Below are 20,980 nucleotides of genomic sequence, written 5' to 3'. Positions count from 1 at the left end.
TTCTGGCGGCATGAACAGGCTCTGAGACACCTTCCCCTTGGGAGAAGGCGAGCGTGGGCGTTCAGGGCCCTGCAACGGGCTCGTTCCCCACAGGAACCGAGCTGGTGTCTGAGAAGACATTCTCCTGGGCAAGAGGTCTCTAAAGACGATCTACCTCCCCTCCGCACACAGCGGCGAGGGCCCTGCAAGTCCCCTGTCCCCGCCGCTGTGCTGCTCCTCTCCCCCTCCTCGGCCTCGTCCCCCACCTCTGGCAGAGAGCAGCGGAGATGCTGTTGCAGCAGTCTGAGCGTGGACACCCCCAGCATCAGTGATGGGACCCCCTCTCCTCCCTGGCACATCCATAGGGCTGCATCCAGCCCTGGTGAGGCTGTGGCTGCTCCCTCCTGAGCTGGCAGCCAGAGCTTGCCCTGCTTTCTGTTACTTTGGTGTGTGTGTCCCCCCCCCCCCCCAGATAACTGCACGTGATAGCACCGGAGCAAACCGCTGGCTGGGCCCCTCCCCGGCGGGAACGTCCTCAGCACTCCAAGGCTCTGCCGGAGGAGCTGGGTGCTGCGGCACAAGGCGCTGCGGGAGAGCCAGGGCCACCCTCCATCCCTTGCTGGGCAGGGATGGCACGGGGCTGGGGTCGCTTGCCGCTGGTTGCCTTGTTCGCAGAAGGATGAGCGTCAGAGCTGTAGGGTGGGGAGCGATTTGGAAGCTTTGGTGGTTACTTTGAAAGTTTGGTGGTGGTGGTTTGTTTTTGTTTTTGTTTTTTTTAAGGAAATGATAGCTTTTTTTGCTATACTGTATTGAGTGCGTGCTGAATATATACGTTCTTTCACACAGCTGGCTGGGGTGTTTGTGGTTGCCTGTTTTACCTGTAGTGGAGGAGGAGAAAGGCAGTGCGGGGCTAAGCCCCTGCCTGGCTTTAGAGCTGTGCAGGAAGGAGCTGGCGGACCCCGGGGCTGAGCCGTCCTCCATCAGCTGCCTGCAGCAGCATCCCCGGTGCTGGGGTCAGAACAGAAGATGCCTGGAGACAGCGAGAGACATTCTGGCCCCGAGGGGGGTTCCCTGCTGGGAATGGGACCCAAAGAGCCCCTTAGACCTCTGAAGTGGGGCGGCACAGCCCGTTCAAGAGATGTTGCATTTAGCCCTCTGCCTCCAAGGCTCGAGTTGGGGTTTTTTTTGTTGTTGTTCTTGTTGTTGTGACGACAATGGGAACTAGATAATTTTTGTTACTGTCCTTTTTGACACCTGTGTGGATTTTAAAATCTGTTGATTTCACTTAAGCTGGACATTAAGTGTTTAAAAAACTGTTGGGGGGTAGGATAGGGGAACAAGGGATCATTGGGGTTTTGTTTACTTTCTGGCAATGTCCAAAAGCCGCCATGACGTTTCAGGGCAAGGGAGAATCTGGAGTGCACGGAGCTGCCCCAGCTCTGTTTCTCTCTCTTGGCTTTCTCCGCATTTATTTTCTGAGGACCTTTTTGGTTTGGAGCTGTTGATTTTTGTCCACTGGCCCATGGCTTCCTGATGTGGGTTCTGGATCCTGAAAAGCCGAGCCTGAATTCCTCCTCATCCCCAACGGGCGTTGATGTACCAAGCAGGAAGCTTGGAGTGCAGTGGCATCCCTGCTGCAGGCATGGTTGGAATAGCAGGAGGGATGCTGAGCTGGAAGCTGCACTGCTGGTGGGGATGGGGGTCCTGGATTAACTCCTCCTGGTTGAGCAGAGCTGTTAGGAAGTCCTAAAGAATAAAGGTTGAGGTTAGGATTGGTGGGAAGGAGTGGGCAAAGAGCGGTGCTGAGGTCGAGGGGTGCAGCCAGGCAGGCTTGGGGCTCATTTGGAGAAGTGCATGAGACCCTGGGCAAGGTGGGTGCAGGGAAGGACAGGGGGTACAGCTGGGGCGGTGGTGAGTTACTGGCGCTGGAGGAAAGCCCGTGCCGCAGAGAGACATGGAGTGCTGGGGGTTAAGAAGGAGGTCCCGTCACTGTGTGGGAGGGATTGCGCTTGGTTTTCACACAGCCCTACCTGGGAACATCTTGTTAAAGAGAATTTTTTTTTTTTTCCTCCTTGATTAATTTGTTCTCTATTCTTCTCCTTTGCTTTCAAGAAAAGAAACCTGTACAGTCTAGGAGAAATTTTGTATGAGAAGAGTTTTGTCAGCTGTCAGCAGTGATCAGGATTACGGGAAAAACACATGTATGGTTAAGTGGTATTTTCTATTACCATTAGAATAATGTGAAGAATTGCTTTTACAAGGACCCTGTCTATTTTTTTTATATATATATATTATATATATATATAAAAAAAAATATATATATATATAGGTTTGCATTTTTTTACTCTCTGTGGTTTGTAAGATCCTTTTAGAAGCTTGGAAATAAAATTTCCTTCCCCAAGTATTTTCTTCTTTTTTTTTTTTTTTTTTTTTCCCTTTTATGTGGGAAAAACAAACCTTGTCTTTCCCTGTGTCCCTAACAAGTAGCAAACATAAAACTGAAATTACACCTACCTGTCTCTAGCAGAGGAGGTTCAAAGGCTGCCCGGGGGGGGGTGCGGGGTGTTGTATTAATTCTTGGCATTGCTTGGTTGCGTGTCCCATGGGTGTGGCGCCTCTCCTCTGCTGCTTGTCGTTAGAAGAGTTGGCTGGAGGGAGAAGATGAAGGAGAATGAGCAATGTTCACTTGTGGATGACTCCTGTGTTCAAGAAGGATGTCAGATTGAGCAGGGTCCTTGGAAAAGCACTGAAACTTCTGTTTCTCACCAAGGGTTGGGAGATGGGGCTGTAATCCAGCTGAACCTGCTCCATCCCGTATCTTGTACTGGAGCAGTGAACGGTGGATGCGACCATCGTAGACCAAACACCCTGGCCGGGCTGTGGCATTCCCGGGCAGTGCCAGTGGAGGAAGACTGCGGGGGCAAGCTGCACCAAAGGCGTTGCACAAGAGCACTTCTGAAGCAGCAAGTTTGGCAGCATCCTGCTGGCATAGAGCACAGGCATTGCATCGGGGGCAGCCGCTGGCAGCGTTTCTGCACACAAGGCTTCCCCCTGCTTGCACTGCATCTGCTCAGGGTGCTGTTTTCTTGCCTCCCTCTGCTTCAGGGCTTCCCCCCATCCCTTCGGTAGCCGGGGGCTGCCCGCACCCACCGCTCCCTTCCCTGGGGGCAGACCCAGCGCCTTCCCTGCTCCCCCACCACACTGATGTGGTTGGGTGAGATGAGATCTCAACAAAGTTTCCTTCTGGTTCGCCGTGGCCATTTGGTTTTTCCTGTTTGGTGAAGAGCACAGCGCTTGGAGCAGAAGCTCTCAGGATGCCTTTGAAGGAATGTGATTTTCCTCTTCTTTTGTTTTTCACCTGAGAGGTGAGAGGAGCTGGTGGTGGGGCAGCGAGGGCTGCTCCGTTTAATTGCAAACAGCACTGGCAATAATGCTGAGCGACAGCGCACTGCAGCGAGGGAAAGGACACTTGAGTCATCCTCGTTCTGGAGCTTAAACACTCTCAGGGTGACCTGACCTGAATTCAGGTATGTGGTTTCTCTTCAAAGGAAGCCCAGTGAAACTTGCACTACTGATTTTAAACAGTGAAGCGCAGAATGCACTTTATTTTTTTTTTAATTTAAAATAAATGCAGCCTTTGGAGAAAATTGTAGTAACCAAAGGCCCTTTCTCATGGAGATGAAGAGTCTCCACCTTTTATCTGCTCTTCTAAACTTGAATTGAGCACATCCATTTTAAGGGAGTCATTAGAAAATTCCATGAGGTCTGGTTCAGGCTGGGTTCATCTGGAGAAGGATACAAAATAGCCTCATTATTTTAATCCCCTTTAATTTCCCTACTGCCTACTTCGGTATCAGACAGAGGGAAGGCAACACCTCCCAGTCTGGCAACTAGGACACTCTAAAATTAGCCATTGGCAGGTGTGCTTCTCGCCAGCCCCTGGACTGTGGACTAGTGGTAAGGGTTTTGAATAGGAATGTCGGGTTTATTTTCAGAAGGAATTTATAACATGTCTAAGAAGTCCAGCACACCACACCTGGACTCCAAGGTGGGCTTCGTCTGATAAATCCAAGTCAACCTGGGCTGCTGGCATAGCCTTAGGCTCCTGTCGTAGTCAGCTCTGAGGCACTCACTGGGCACTAGTAGGTCTGAACTGGGTCAGATGAATGGTGACCTAAAGCGCCCTTTTCTCTTGAATAAAAAAAGAAGGCTGGGGCAGCTAGCTGAGCTGTAGCGTCTACATCGCACCTGATGTTAGGTGAGCAGAATCTTACCCTAAGAGGCTAATTCCTTCGATTTTGGCTGCACTGATAGATAAAAGCACACCTAAGCTGCTTAGGATTTGGTTGTCGTCTGTGTTGAATACTTTTAGCCCTGCACTGAGATGGTCCCAGTATCCAGAGGGCGTGGGAAGTGCTCAAATGTATTTGGGAGCCTTATGGTACATGCAGTGCAGAAGCAGTTATGCCACGCTTGGCTCTTCTAAGATATGCCGGCTGTTTTGACTACAAGCTACAGCCAGCAGCGTGCACAGAAAGAGTGAGGAGTCCGCTGGGCTGAGCCTGCTCTGCCACTCAGATCTGACGCAGCAGTGCTTGCGGAGGTGAGAATTCAGTGTTAAATGTTCAGGAAAAAGAAAACGCTCAGTGGCTGTAGCATATTAAAGACTGGGGCTCCTCAGAGCTGCTGAGTACATATGGCGTATATGGACTGTCACCAGTGGCCAGTGCCTTTTTGAAGCAAAGTGCAGTTGGCAGATGTTTTCATTTCACCCCATGCTAAAAACCACTACTCTGAAAAGAACCAGTTTGTGCAACACGAGTAACCACAAGATCTTTTTTTCCTCATTCCCTGAATCCAGGCATAAGGCTGACTCAGAAGTTATTAATCTTTGCTGGATAAAGAAGGAATGCAACGTTCTGTGAATACAGTGTCTGCTTAGTAAGTAATTTTGTTCAGGAATAATCACAAATATACTAGGTACTCTTCACTTGGGATGGTTATCAGTCATATTATCATGTATAGTTCATGTTTAATAATTACCTTCTAACTCATGCAGTTAGTACATAGTTTGTAAGGACCAACTTGGAGACTAGTGAGCACAGCCACGCATGCGGATCAGATTTCCAGTGATGGACAATAGCCAGCACAGTGTTAGCAAGCAGCATATTAAGTGCCTTAAAACTTGCAAAATTATACCCTCTCATCACAGATAATAAAAAGAATTATAATTTATTGAGTAATATATTTCAAGTTTATGTGGAAATGAGAAGTTATTTAGTTAGGAAATGTGTTAATCAGATAAGAATTCAGAAGGTTCATGTACAAATCTGAGCATAGCTTAGAAGAATTCATACAGCAAATTTGTACTGATCAATCCAATTTTTTGCTGAGATACAAATACCCCAGGCTTATTGCTGTACAGTACAGTGAAGCCTTCGGGCTCCTTCCTATCTTTGCTTCCAAACAGCAGCAGTATTTTCTAGTTGTTTTGCATGGATTCAACTCAGTATCTTTGTATGTCAGCATTCAAGTCAAGATCTGAGTAACTGGTTTTCTGCCTTCATTCTCCCCTCTAAAACAAAGGAATAACCTCTTTGTTGAGGCCATGCTAGCTGTTAAAGAAAGAGAACATTAAATACAACAACTTTACCGAAGGTTCATCCCACTCAAGCTGAAGGCAATGCACTCAATGGTTTGTTGTCATATGCATTCAATCAACAGATGTAAAAGTGTGCTTCAGACCTTTTGGCTGTAAGCTGTGTACAGGATCACGCCACTCTATAAGCTCAAGCTCTCATCAGAAGAAACCTCAGAAGCAAAGAATGTCAGTATTATATGTGACTCAAAACACACAGTAAAGGAACCACAGGCATCTCCATAGCTTGTGATTTTAAAGGTTAAAGGAGGTCAGTTAAAAACCCAACTTACTAGCCAACTGTTTCCAATTAGCTAAGTTGGTTTTAGGACGTAATCAATAGAAATGCCATGTTGACTTCACTACTTAGTTACCTTGCCCTATGGTCTTTTAAAGTAATTAGCAATAACTGTTTGGACTTTTGAAAGACATCAGTAGGACTACAAAAAGGACTGTGTGACATAAACACACTTGTTTTGGCTTTAATTAAAGTAGGAGAAAAGTAGGGGTATAAAAAACAATGAAAAGGATACTCGATATAAAGGCTTCTTGATGGAATTCCAATGTCATGAGAGTTTTATCTGTTTTTCTCAGAGTCAGGATCTGTAAATGAAGAAAGAAGGGTGTTTTAGAATACCTTTCTTCATCAATGAGAAAAACACTAACTGAACTTAACAAGATGAAATGTCTTTGCTTTCTCTTAAGCTTGGAAGTAGAGAACAATCACTGAGTAATTATTTTGATTGCCAATTATCTGCACTACTAGCCTGCTGTTCTGCTCGCCGAGGCACCTGTGCAGCCCCTTCTGAACTCAGTTTTGCTGCCCATCTGAGGATACAACAGCTTCCCCAACCTTCAAAAGATATTTATTATTTAACATAGCCTTCAGCTTTACAGTTTGAATTACTGTGGGAAAGTACGGTAAGGCAGAAAGTATGGTCTCTCCTCATTGCACATAAACATCTTCTAAACACTGTGGAAACCACTCGAGTGCCCAGTGCCTCAGCGTCTTTTTTCCTTAAGTGGGAATTTTGAAATTCTTACAGTACTGTTATTAAGTTTTAATGTGTGGAAAACCTTTTCAAGTCACTGGTTGCAAATCATGCAAAAACCATGAAGTCCTGCTCTTAGATTACCTTGGTTATTATTTACAATACAGCTGAAAATGCAGTTTTATTTTTGATGTGTTTGTCAAATCTGTACCATTTGAATTGTTACGTAAATCTATACCATTTGAATTGTTACTTAACTCTTAAATATTATATAAGAAGTAAATTTAGTCTGTCCAGTAAGATAACTACCAGATGTGTTTCTTCTGGGGAATGAACTGCTGGCATAGTGGCCATCTGGGGGATAATGCAAAATGTAGAAAGCATGCAGGAAGGTCTCTTTAGAAGTGATACTATCACTAATTAATTAAAACACCTGATTCAAGGCATGATTTTTATATTCTAAGGAATGTGTCAGCATAAGCAAGTAAATTGCTGTTTCTCAGTGCTTGAGACGATTCAGCTCTGAGCACTGGCTCCCATGGCAATCGAAGATGATGTGCTAGTAGTGCGAAAGGCAAATGCTGCTGTGGATGAGGAATTTCTCACTGCTGGAGCTAACAGGCCGGATAGAGCCTGGGAAAACCTCAGCTGTAATTAGCCAAGCAGCTACTAGGTGTCACTGTAGCCCCAGCTGACAGTACTGAAAGAGCTCTCCTTTGGCAAAAAAACATGGACGTGGAAGCAAGCCCAACAAAGAAACGAAACTCGCTCCAGCTGAAAGAGGTTTGCTATGAGAATATTAGTTGTGTTATAAACATAAGATCTGAAGTCTTCCTCTAGAATGAAATAACTCATTTGGCATTTAGCATTGTTCCCAGGCATTACAAGTTTTAAAATCCTGTTTATATGTGGTATTTTTCCTGTAACTGGCATGTTGGAAATCAGAGAACCTTTCTTTAGCAGCAGCAGCATGATTTCATACCTCATCATCAGCTCCTCAGTAAACGGATCTGCGAGACAGCAAATACCTGTCATTCACTGATAAAACGTCTCTTTAAAGTAAGCATTCTCATTTTTCTGTTCACTAATCCCAGGCAATGAATTGTAATAGGACCTAGAAGGTGAAGGAAAAGTGGCTGGCTTGGCCAAAGCAGGCAATTCACATCTCTGGAGAATATTAACATGCTAAGGTTAATAAATGATTTACCAGAACAAGTTTCCTTACCCTTTTATTTTAGTTTTATTTCTACCTTTGAGAAAAATACAAGTCCTTCCTATTGGCTGAGGGACAAGACTGTCTGTTCTGTAATGCAATTCAGCAAGCATTTATATCAGAAATGGGGAGTTAATCTCTTCTTAGCCAATAATCATTGTCTACATAACTTATCTAAATATGAAGTTTACTTTGTTTAAATACCCATTACAAAATCAGAGTTGAGACAAAGAAAAATATCTTTGTAATGGAAAATGGATAAAATATCTCTGTAATGAATAGTTTAACTTCAAGGTCAAAGCCAAGGTTGTGGCTAGAAATTTTGGAGGCGGTAGTTTTACAATTACAAGGCAAAGAACAAATGTAAACTAAGTTACTCTTGGATATGGGAATTGAATGAGCCCTAACTTACCAGATGATAGCAAAGAAGTATAAATAAATTCAAATAAGTATCTATCTTAACTACCTTTTTGAATTGTTCTTTTCTTCTCATTAATTCATTTAAAAACCCCATTGTTCACAGAAGATATTCCAGGGCTATTGCTATAAACTTAGAAGCACTGTAGGATTGAAGAAGACTATCATGACTAATGGTCATGTTTAGGAAAAAGCTGCAAGGCAATATGGAGTTTGAAAGGGTGGGAAAAGGGGGCACAGACTGAAACTTTTTGTTGAAGAACAAAGACTGTTTCAGACTGCTGAAGACATATTTTTTTAATCAGTAGTACTAGCACCTCTTTAAAATTCCTGTCTGGAACGTTTCATGAAGGTAAGAAAAATTAAAATTGGGAATTTTTTTTTTTTTCACTGAGTTAGGAGTCCCAACTTCCTTTTGATATCCTTCTGAGCTCAGCAGGGGCAGCCACCTAAATATCCCAGGGCTCAATATGGTTCTAGATCTTGAACCCTGAAACAGCAGAAACAAATGCCGGAAGCTTTCTCAGGATGAGGCTTCACTTGCTGTTTGTTCAGACACGGAACCTAGTGTGGAAAATAGCTTCGGGCTCCTCCTCGATATTTGATGTAGACGTGCTCTTTGACATCATAGGGACCAGCTGTGTGAGTAAGCACTCAATTTTCTAACCCACAGAATCCAAGATTATTTTGCAAGTAAAAGCAAAGCATTTTCTTAGAGTTTGTGATTACATCTTAAAAAAATAATCCAGTTCATTGCCCTGTTTTACATATGTCAATGTCTTGCTGTTAGCATTTCTCTTTAAAACTGGATGGGTATGTAGAATTTCCTGATCAGCTCAAAGGAAAGAAAACACAGTGACTTTGTTAAAACAAAACTAGTTGAAAAGAAAAGCCTTATTAAATGAATAAAGTCTTTAACAGGATGCCAGCCTTCTTTTTAGATGTTCCAGAAAAAGCTCATAAATGCTAGTAAAGGCAATTTAACATCTTACTGAATCAAATAATCAGGGGGAGTGCTAGCACACCAAATGCGTAACAAATCAAGTTTTACTGCAATAGACTTTTAAAGAATTAAAGGACTAAAGCCCAACAGCTAGAACTTGTACACTGTGGGCTTTTTCTTTTTTTCATTGCTCATTATTTTTGTGAGGAACTTCAATTAAATATCTTTACTGTACATTTGATATCATGTAAATTTTCCTAATTTCTGAAACTTGCATTTCCTGAATTTTTTCCTCCCACGTGTTGATGTTTAATGTGTCTCTTTTATATCTAAGTCCCTCTTGCCAATTCATGAGATCTTGCATATTTAATGAGAACAATTAAACAAGAATTTTGTAAAAGTGAGTTTTAAGCTCCAAAGCTTACTTTCATTTTCCTCTGCTTTAGGCTGTCTTGAGCACTAGGAGAAAGGCAACCAAGATTAATAAATCTTTCCCATTTTAACACTGATTAGACATACAAGCTCATATAGCTAGAAAAAGCAAAGAGAATATTAAAAAAAAAATAAATTAAAGCATAAAAAAAAACAGGAGAAATGAGGAAATTACTACTTAAGATACAGTAAAGGTTTAGATTACTCTCAATATCAAAATGTCTTGTAAACAGACATCACTGTCTCGTTTGCCATTAAATTTTACTCAATTAACCTATATTTTACTGTATTTTTTAAACGACTTGCTTCATTTAAGTAGCTAGTCCTAAGACAAGAAAAATCTAAGGTTGTAGGTTAGTTTTTATGATTTCTGATCTTGTTTTAAATTGTTGGCTTCTAAAATAAAATTTATACATGGGGAAAAACTACAAGACCCTCAGATTTATATGGATTTAATAATGGTTTTGTGCTTGTAACACTCAAACTTTCAGAAGTACAATTGAACTCAAACCTAGGAGTAATGTGTTCTTCTGAGATACATGTGGGAGAGAGTTTGGCATCTGGACTTGGTATTTTTCATTTCCAACTTCAATCCGAATGGAGACTTTGAAAGAGGAGAGATGCAAGAACATGGCATCTTGCTGATGCAACCTGTGTGGTTGTTTCAGCTGAAGGTCTTCTGTCTCTTCATCACAGGGTGGCACCTAGAGTATGGGAAAGCCTCCGTTGTTCCTTTGAACTTAAGAGTGACGCTGAGGGGGTGAACAGGATTTTTTTTTTCAAAGCCCAAATGTCTCATACAGCTGGAGGCTCATGCGTTTCACTTGCCGTTCCCCATCCAAACCATATTAACGCGGACCTGCACAGGAGGGAAGGTTAAACAATGCAAGCAGCCCAACAGCAGAAGAGCACTGATGGTAAATGTTTGAAAAAATAGGATCAAACACTCATTAATTGTCCATCAAGTGGCATGGCATGTTCTACCTCTGTGCCACCTTTGGGGGACTGCTCATTTATTTTTCCTCCTATGATCTATTTACATCAAGTGGGCTGACGCAGCTATCAAAACACACACATACTTAAAAAATGAATGTATGTGATTCTGTATCAAAATATTTGAATGACTAACTAATGAATGATTGTGAAAAGCTTCATTGAACTACTCCTGTGGGTCTCTGTTTTAATTCAGTATTCTCTCTGAAGTGTTTGTTTGAAAGTAGTTTCTCTTTCATGTTTGCCTCTTGCTAATAGACTTCTTTATGAGAGTTTTTAACAAGGCCATCTGTAACCTCTGACTGCTGCAGTATTGTATCATTTGACACTTCAATTCCTGAAGGTTTTAGGAAAATCATGGCAAATAAAAATTTTCAGCATTTTGTACTATTTATCCTGCTTGCAGTAAATGTCTCACATCAGATGAGCTTGGCTTATATTACAGGAGAGGGAGTTAGACTAATTTAGAGCACATTTGACCGTGTAATGCTGGGCCATTAACAGATAATTGAGGTTGCTCAGAAACCAGACTCATTCTAGCTGTAATTCTGTCCAGCTACTGCACCATGCCAGAGACCTACCCACAAGAGCAGATTCCATGCCTAATTCTCTCACTGGTTACATGATTTGGTATCTCGCACCTGAACTCAAATTTTAAGAAGTTGAAAATTTTGCCTATGGGTTTGCCAGTGATTTTAGGTGACTCTCTTTCTTTGATTCATTTTTACGCTAACTAACATGACCCACTATGACTGTGATCTGTCTGCTCCACTTCATGTTTGCAACATATGTATTTATATATAGCCTAGTCATGCCTTTAAAAAGACAAGGGTCTCTACAGCAAGGCTCATGTGACCAGTTTAAGTCACCTTTCCCAAGGTAAGATGAACCATATCTAGAATAGAATAGAATATTTCTGTATCTCAGACTTGCCTTTTTCTCTGCACAGATGATAACAAAATTGTGGCCAACTGATGTTGACTTTGTACTGTCTAAAATGAGCAGAGATTAATCCCCCTTCTTTTGCCCAGTTTTTGGAAGTGCGGAATTCTTCGCTGACTTCAGCTGGCACAGTGGCTGCATTCAGCTTTCTGAATGGCAAACGGAAAGTTTTTAAAATTATTTATTATAATAGATAGTAAAAATGAGAGGTAGCTTGTGGAAATGCCAGGTCCTGATGCACCACAGACAAGTGGTTTATGTGCTACATCCAAAAGTATTATTTTACTTTTTGTTTTCTCATCCGGACTGATGATTTTTCAGGAGAAAACTGTTGCTTAGTTCTTTAGTTTGGTTTTTTTTGAGTTGTTTGTCTTGTTTTTAATGATGTTCAGCCATAACTAAGCCAGAAATACTCACTAATTGTAAGGGTAAACATATCATAACAACAATAGAAGAAAAAGAATTATTCTTATCACTATGTCAGTATTATTTTAGACTGGACATTTCAAAATGGCAAGACTAGAAAGGAATCACAAGAATCCAGCATATCAGAGCCTGGGTTCTAATTAAAATCCCTCCCAACCTCCAGACAGTCCTGCAGTTTCAAGATGACTGATGAAAGACTTCAGACAAGCCACAAGCAGCCACTGGATCAGCTGATGTGACCTTTTTTTAGATCAGCTCAACTACAATCATAATGCTCCTGTGAAAAGATGTTCTATGAATTTAAAAACATAAAAAATGTCATTCCAGAGAGCTTTGCAAGGTACAGAACACAATCCTAGTTTCACGTAGAGTTTGCCTGACAATTAACTAGAAAGTTCCATCTGCAGCTTTGCAATTCATAACAAGCTAAGACAAGGGATATATCTTTTAATTTGACATGTCCATAGTGCTGACCCACTGACTTGGTCACAAATGACAGCACCACAAATAGTATTCTAACTCTTCCTGTCTGCATGCCTGAAATGAGTGGAATAATGAAGTATCTCTCAAGATCATGGAAACAGTATTTACCTACAGCCAAGAAAACCTTTCACATGGGTTGAGATGCTTACCATCAGGAGGAGTGCTGGCAAAAAGGCCCCATCAAACCCCTCATTTTCACCCTTAGTTTAATTAAGCTTCCCTAAGGCATCGCTGCCAAAACTATTGAAAGGAGTTGGTAACTAGTTAACATCAACCAGAAAAGCTGGTGGGGATATGTCTGTACTCATTTAAATTAGCACTGTCAAAAAAGTCATTATAGTTCTCATTCCTCAGTCATTCCAGGTGCCTTTTCCAGGCATATACTATACAATCCCAAAAGTTACTCAGAATCTCTTCTAAAAATTTTTTTAATGCTATGACTGGTGAGCACGGGTGACTTTTGTTAAGCTGCCAAAACCACTGTAAAGGTCATTTAAATAATTGGAAGACAAGAAGGAAATTAACTACCTTGTATTAGGATGTCAAGAAGGATATAAGGATCAGGTGTGATTACAGTCTACACCTGTAAGGAAACTGCACAACAGAAGATTACTGGCTGGTTTTTGAAAAGGAAGGTCTGCTTGGAAATACTTTGCTGGTTCTGTGTGGATTAAAGAGCTCGACAGCAAAAGAGGAAGAGTAAACTGCTGTAACTCTCAGAAAAAAGTAGTGAGGATGGGCCATAACTACAAGGTAACTGGAAGCACTGTTATTTTCACTACTTTTCTTACCCTTTTTCTGGTGACTAGGATGTAGCTTAGTCTCATGAGTTTTGCAAATCTCTATTTGTAAAGGCGATGCAGTCCAAGATAGAGACCTGAATCTGTTAGTTCATGCTGTGCCTGTATGTAAAAAACAAATCTGTAGTTTTCACTCTTGGTGACTACCTTGTGCTAAGCTGCACAAAGATGTTAGGTGATGTCTTAGGTGATGTTGTAGTAGCGATAACCTGTCTAGTGGCTGGGATAGGCTGTATAGTTCCTGTGTTTAATTGACATTTCTTATATAACATGACTAAAAAGCAGGTGCCTTGCGGTTACATGCTAAGCATCTGAGTGAGAGGAGTCCAGCACAGCCTGGCTGGCCTGGGTGGCAGCTGGCATGCTCCAGCACATCGTTGGAAAGGCATAACCAAAATGAAGGCTCTGCTATTGCAAGGCGTATGAGTGACAGTTAGTTATGGATGCGTATGTATGTGCCTGTCACAACTCAGCATGTAGCACGTGATTTTGCATTTTATTTCTAGTACTGTAATAGGATTGGAGCCTCAAGAAAGAGCATAGGATGGAGGGGGGTGACCAAAACCATTTACTTAACATGTTGCTGTTCCTGTCCGCATCTGAGAGGCCTTCAGAAAGAAGGGAGTTGCATATGAGCCATATTCAGCTAAAAAGGCTGTGGGCTGAGTACCTCTGATTTACTGAATGCAATTCACTTATTAACTCTGGATTATTTTCACAATTCACGTTGTATGTGATAATCTTTCTTACTAGTAATGCTCACAGCTGCTGGCCTATTGTGGGGATTCAGCATCTTCACAAGGGAGGGATGATGCTGAGGGAGTTCTCTTAGATTTTGAGTCCTGCAAAACCCTGCAAAAATGCACGGTTACCAGTTTTACTGAGACAATATCCTGTTAAAAAGGAAAGAATGACGGGTTTGAACATAAGTTACTAAAAGATTGACATTTAGTCTGGCCTCAGGTATAAAATGGAGCATAGGATGTAATACTGTGCAAGTACAATACCTGTCCAGAATGGAACTTGGCAAGAGAAATGGGTCTATTCTAGCACATATTAGTAAAGACTGGTATAGCTCACCAGGAAGAAAACAAATGTGAAGTACTGATTTGACACGAGCAATGGCAAATACCAAGCAGCAATTAAAAGGAAAACAAGATGGTGCAGTTAAAACTACAGATGTACTATCCAGAACTGTGGCGTGTGTGTGTGGTTTTGGGGAGAAGGTGGCTGCCTTCTTTTTCAATTTAGATCAACTACAATGTAGATAATAATAATCACTAATATGAAAAACAAGGAGTGAATTTTCTGCATTCCTAGATAGAAAGTCTCTAAGGAAAATCCTGGCACTTCAGGAAACCAGGTGCAGACCTAGATGGCGTTACGCTTTCCTTAAACAGATCATGAAACAGGGATGAACTACTTCTAAAAGTGTCAGTTCTCAGTGAGATAGAGCAAGAGATCTTGACCGCCTGTAGGTACTGAAGACTTCATGGCACTTGTAACTGTCATAAAATAAAATGCAGCATCCTGGCTGCATTCCACTGGGGGTAGTTGATTTTTTGCCTCCCCAAATTTCCACTCTATGCTTCTAATTGAATGCATTTTTTTAAATAGTGAATCCAATCAACCCTCAGGAAAAAACATTTATTTTGTCTCGCTCTTGACAAACAAGTGTTTTGTTTGCATTTTGCTGCTGTAATTAAAGTGCTAGCTGCCAATAGTGAAACAAACTATAAAAATTAATAATTATTTCCCTTGTAAATACACTGTATAGCTGGCGTGGAATAGTAGCCCTCATTGCAAGTCAGGGATGGCTGTATTCCACTGATTAGAGACAAAAAATGATGTGTACATGTAAGTGCATCTGCACTTACATGAGAGAGGGGAGAGGGAGAATGGCAGAGAGGAGGAGAAGGGCTTTTTGTATGTGTGCACTTTCAGAAGGAACACGTTGGATGCTGAATGTAAATGCAAGCTCGCTAAAAGCTACCTTAAGGCTACTAATAGTTTTCCCAAGAAGTACCATCATCTTTCTAAAAACACTGAGTAGGAAGAGGCAGGACCAGTCAGCATGGGACGCAGGAAGCGGCATCACCCTTAACCTTGAATTCTTCATGCTCTTCGGGACTTTGATCAAAACAGGGTTTTTTTTGTTTGGTTGGTTTGTTTGTTTAGGTGGCTTGGAGGTGGTGGTGTGTCCCTCTCATGGGTTAGGTATTCTGGTACACCTGGGAAAGGCTGTAACTGGGGTGGCATCTTCTTTGTGCTATAGTATTCTATGCTCTAGCATGTTTCTAAATTCTCCTCAGATTGTTATTTCAACTGTTGCATCTTTCTCCACCTTTTTCCCCTAAATTTCTGTATTTCTTTTGGACATCTCAAGCCATGTTGTTCTCGTTTAGGCTTTCAATGAGTGTCTGCTAATCTCAGCCTAAGTAAAAGTCTTTCTGTTCATATGTATTTTACAGCATAGTGGCAAATCATTCATCTAGAAAATAGTTTGCTGGTGAATGCTTCTGTCAAAGCATTCTGGGAAATCATTTACTTTTTTTATGAGTAAGTAAGGCCTGAAGGCATGCAGATAGGGAAATATACACTGTTTACTGCAAATAATTTGAGAAAGAGACTTCTACCAGATTATGCATCTTCTCCTAGCTGATAGGAAAGACTATGGCACATTGAATTATTTATTTAGATGAGTAGAAATGCTGAAAAGGGCACCAAACCATATGTTTTAGAAGCTTCTGGCATCACTAGGAACGCATCATAAATAATACCCTAAAAGTACAGCAGTATAACATGATATAAACCACCTCAAGAAAGCAACACAACGTATAATCTTAATTACTCTAAATACTCTAGCAATTATTCACTCTTGCAATTCATCCCATTTTTAAAATGCCTCGGGGGGGAAAATGAGCCTTGCAGTTTCTCCTTGTGTGGAATGTGTAAGCATGATGTGCTGAATTATCAAACTAGACTCCGATACAGGCATCAGTTCAAATTCTGTGAAGTACTTAAAAGCTTCAAAACTGAACTCTGTCCGTGTGGTTCATGTGCAAGCCTTGTTACTTGACGGCTAGTACTAGAAAGGCTGTGTAGAAGTGGGGACTGAAACTCCTTCCAGGCACTCTGAGGAAAGCCAAGACCTTTGCAAGACTTCTGGAGAAGGCAACTTCTATTGCAATTTGCTAAAAGGCCTTGTTCTAATGTGTTATTTACTTACAGCTTACGTGGTGGGGTCCTGTGCATGACTTGAACTCCCTAGGGTCATGGAAACTTGTCAGTAATAATGAAGTAATAGAATTTGGCATTAACATTTAATAATAGTGTTTTGACATCTTACCAAGAAGATTTTCTTTGGTTGCTGAGCATGTTGATCTCTTTCCTCAATACTAGCATCACTTTATAATGAAATCAATACATCTGGCTTTGGTAAGATTAATTTTTCAGAAAACAGGGTATCCTTGGCTATCATTAAAAAAAAGAGGCTCTTAGTTTCAATATTTCTGTGCCTTATTTCTCTATGTCTTTCTTTAAAATTCCGTGTTTATTTAAAAAAAGAAAAAAGAAAAAAAAAAAAAACACCCTAATGGAAAGATGTTTTTATTCTTCAGTTGCTTAGTTTGTTAAATTCCGCATCTTACATAATGTTGTGAAGGACAAACAATGAAATCCTTGGATGCTTTCCTTTAATCTGCTTCTCTCCTGCAATGTTGTATCTACAGAACAAACAAGAATTTTTTCCATTGTCACACTTAATTACAGGTTTTCTCTATGCAAAGCCTGCAGATATTGGGTAGTTCTGTGAAATGCCCTAGGATTATACAATCCAAGCCTAAGATGAATAAAGTCTCTTTACATTTATTGAAATCTGTGTAAGTAAGCATATCTCTTTCTCACAGTTTAGCAGGTTTCAGTTGATGTTGACATTTCACTACACACTGAAATATTGCAAGGTAGCAATATCAAAATAGGATTATGGACTCTTATCTGAAGAGAGGCAGTTTTTTACCCATGGCTGTTGGTGATTTCTGTAATATGCATTCACGTTTAAGTTGTCCACATCAATTATCATGTTCTGCTTGCACAGCTCACAGGTCTTCACAGTCTCCAGATCAGCCCCTGCAATAAGGCAAAAAATTAAGTCTTTAACCTTAAACTACATCGTGCCTGTTATCAAATTGGAACGAGGAATTTTTTTAATTTTAAAACTGTTTTCTACAGATTGCTATCTTTTTATTGGAATTCTCCTGAATCATTTGAAGCCACAACATTTTTTATACTAAACACATGTAATGGTAGGGATAATTGGAATAGTCTTCTGTTAAATTCTGTGTGGTATATGGCTGTGCTGGATTTTTTTGTTTGCTTTTAAATGGCAAAATCCGTAGCTTTTATGGAATAAACCGGCAGGGATCATGAGCCACACTGATGTAAAATGCAATAATGGACTCCATGCATAAACCTCCATCTAAGGCCTTGTCAGTAACAGCAAAGCCAAGGAAGTGCCTGGAACTGTATACTTGCACCTTCCACTTGCTTTTTTTAAGACAACAACGAATTTCATTTGAGTGCCATAAAATAAATGGATACACCGCCACCCTATAAACCAATTCTCTTTTCCCCTTTTCTTCTAAAGGAAGATGTGTAACAAAAACCTCTAAAGGGGAAAAAGCCCCGCTTTCCATGTGCACAGATGGCCTGCTTAAAAAAAAAAAAACAGAAACAAAAAAATAACAGAAACAAACAAACAAACAAACAAAGAAACCCTCCCCACACACTTCACTAACCAGAAGCAAAACTTCTGCTTGTTAAGATTGATATCTCCTCAAACATGCTCCTTAGGACATGGTTCCGCTTAGTTCTTTCATTGCTTGACATACCACCATCTTTTCTTGTTCTGGTGCCCAAACTATCCAAGGAACTCTCTCTGAACAGGATCACATCCCCATGTTCTGTCAACTAGCACTGAGGGGAAACAAATTATTCTATGAGAACAGAATTTGGGGAAGGTTTGGGAAATGTGACTCACTTCCCTAAGCTGGGGGCAAGCCAGGAATTTAAATGAACAAGGCCTGGCAGGGAACCAAGTACACAGGATTTCACCGATATATCATCTGCCTTTTAAGACTGAAGAAACAAAGCTGGCATAAGCTATTATCTTCTCGGGTACAGGATTGGCATTTTACACAATCTACACTAGGTTAGGGTGTGTGTCTATATCATATACCTATTTATATCCTTTCTGGAGGTTAATTCTCTGGTTATTACCTGATGGTGGCTTTTTAAATGTGTATTTTGAAGTGCTTACTTAAAAGGAGTAAGTTGAAAATTATACAACTTGCTTAGGAATTTCAGAAGCCATAGTATACCTAAGTGCTTAACAAAAACTGTAAAATGCATCTTTAAAAAAAAACCCAAACCAACTTGTGTTGTAACTACCTTCAATTTCTTGATAAAGATAGGGTTCATATTGTGAAAATGCAGTTATAATCTAAACTTACAGTGATATAACATCACTGATAATCTTCATTCAGAATGGAACTAGAAATGGCACAGCAAGAATAGTGCTTAGAGGAAAAAAAGAAAAAAAAAAAAAAAGCATGCTGACATAAGTGAGGGTGAAATCAAAGAATAATCAACAGGACTGTTCTCTAGCTGGGAGTCACCTTCCTGAATGCAAAAATTAATCCTGCTCATATTCCTTCTCCCCTCCGCATCTGAATTCTGCCAACACTTTACACATTTAATCTCATTTTATGTTTTTTGTCATTCAAACATTTCTCTTACCTCTTAAGTCTTACATGTGCAGTTTATGATCCCTGCAAAATTTGATGTTTGCCTGATACTACTAACTGCTGTAGATTGGCTCATTAAATCTTTCAGCACTTAATATCAAAGATCTTGTTTTAATCTAAACCAAGCACTAGAAAATTATGGTTTTGGTTTTGGTGATCCGCTCACTATGTACCAGTAGCCTCATCAAAGACATTAATATCTACTATTATTTCACTGAGAATGCTTGTGCTACAGAAAAATGCTACCATGGTGATCAAGCTATAAGTTAAATGTGTCCTTTGAGTAAATTTAAAGGCTTCATCTTGTTCAACTCCATTAGTATAGCAGAACTAGTTGAGAGGTAAATCCAGCAGAAGCATCTCAACAGAACGTTTTATATCTTGTGGGTCTCTCTCTCTCTCACCTGACTTTATTTTAGCTTTGAGCCATTTTTTTAGACATTCCTGATAAGCAAACTGCAGGCTTCCCACACAGCCACGTGGCTCTAGCAGTGGATTTGCAGGAGAACCTCCAGCAATCTGATAGATACAACACTGATCTGAGTCTTCTGAGTCTTCTGCCAGGAGACTATTATGACATAATGGAAGAAATCAAACACTGCTCTTGGCAAACTCTACAGTTCAATAATGGACAGTACATTTGCACTAAGGTTCTACGATTTGGAGAGATTTTACTAAGGACCTTTATCACATGATGTTGACCTGAAAGTATAATATCCAACAGTTTAGACTTAATATGTGCCTTAAAGCTGATAAATGTTCAAAGGGAAAACCTTATAGTCTCTAAATCCCCTGTATGCTTTTGGGTAATCCAAATTTGATGATGTGTTGCTGAGAATTATACAGCCACTGTTCTTTGAGAAAAATGAGTGTGTTTGAATACTGTCTATTAAACATGAGAGGAGGTATCTGCTGAACACTCTCCCCTCTCAGCTGTGTTGGCATTGCATGAGTTTTGAATATTTGTCCTGAGTGGCTTGCTTTCTAGAAACCTTTCTAGATTTGTGGTGGTGCAGGGGAATTTCATTTCTTGGTGAAGAGTGATATTTTAACCAAACGGGGGAAAAAAGTTATGTTACAAAACATTTTAATGGCTTTGTATTTATGAGTGATGGACGAAAACATGCAAAATATTTACTGATTATGACCTAGTGCTTTTTGCATGAAATCTGATGAGCAGATTGGGTTCCTGTTTAATAAATAGAATGCTAAACAACAAAAATGTTGAGCCTTGGATTGGACTCTAGATTAACTAATACTGCAAAAGTAAAAATATAAAAAAGCAATTTGTGACTTTATCACTTCACATATTCAAACCTTAACCACATGGAGTTACATCTTCATCCTTAACTTTGCTTACTAATACCCCTAGGTGCTACATATGTAACACCTCAGAAACCCAGACTCTTCAAGTCAATGTCACCAGCAGAATGTTGTTTTGGGGTTAGTTTTTTTGTCTCTTTTTCCATCCCCTTCTAGCCATGGTTTGGTTTGTGCTAAGAAATGCTCTGTGCTGAGAAAGAAGGAAAAGGCTTTTGTCTGAAAGCTGGAATAGCAGGAGAGCTGTTTACCTTTCAGTTTCTTTCTAGTCTGCCCTTTGGTTATTTTTAGTCCCATTTTCTGGCATGTGTCCTCCTAAATTTCTTGGCCAGAACAAGTACCATTTACTAACTCCAACTAATGTCATCAGGAGACTGAGGAAACTCAAGAGAAGGGAGGCTTCCTGTTGGCATAGCAGGAAAGATTAATATTTACAATATTCTAGAGGAAAAGTAAAATATTTACAATAGTAAAATATTTACAATATTCTAGAGGAATATTTACAATATTTTAGAGGAAAAACCTCTAGATGTTCCTTCCATCTAAATTGTTACCTCCACACAGTGTGGCACCCCTAGTTCTGAATTTCCTTAACTTT

This window comes from Platalea leucorodia, assembly GCF_965183815.1.
Source record: "Platalea leucorodia genome assembly, chromosome: 22".
Classification (NCBI taxonomy): Eukaryota; Metazoa; Chordata; class Aves; order Pelecaniformes; family Threskiornithidae; genus Platalea; species Platalea leucorodia.
Note: the sequence above shows the minus strand (reverse complement) of the source record.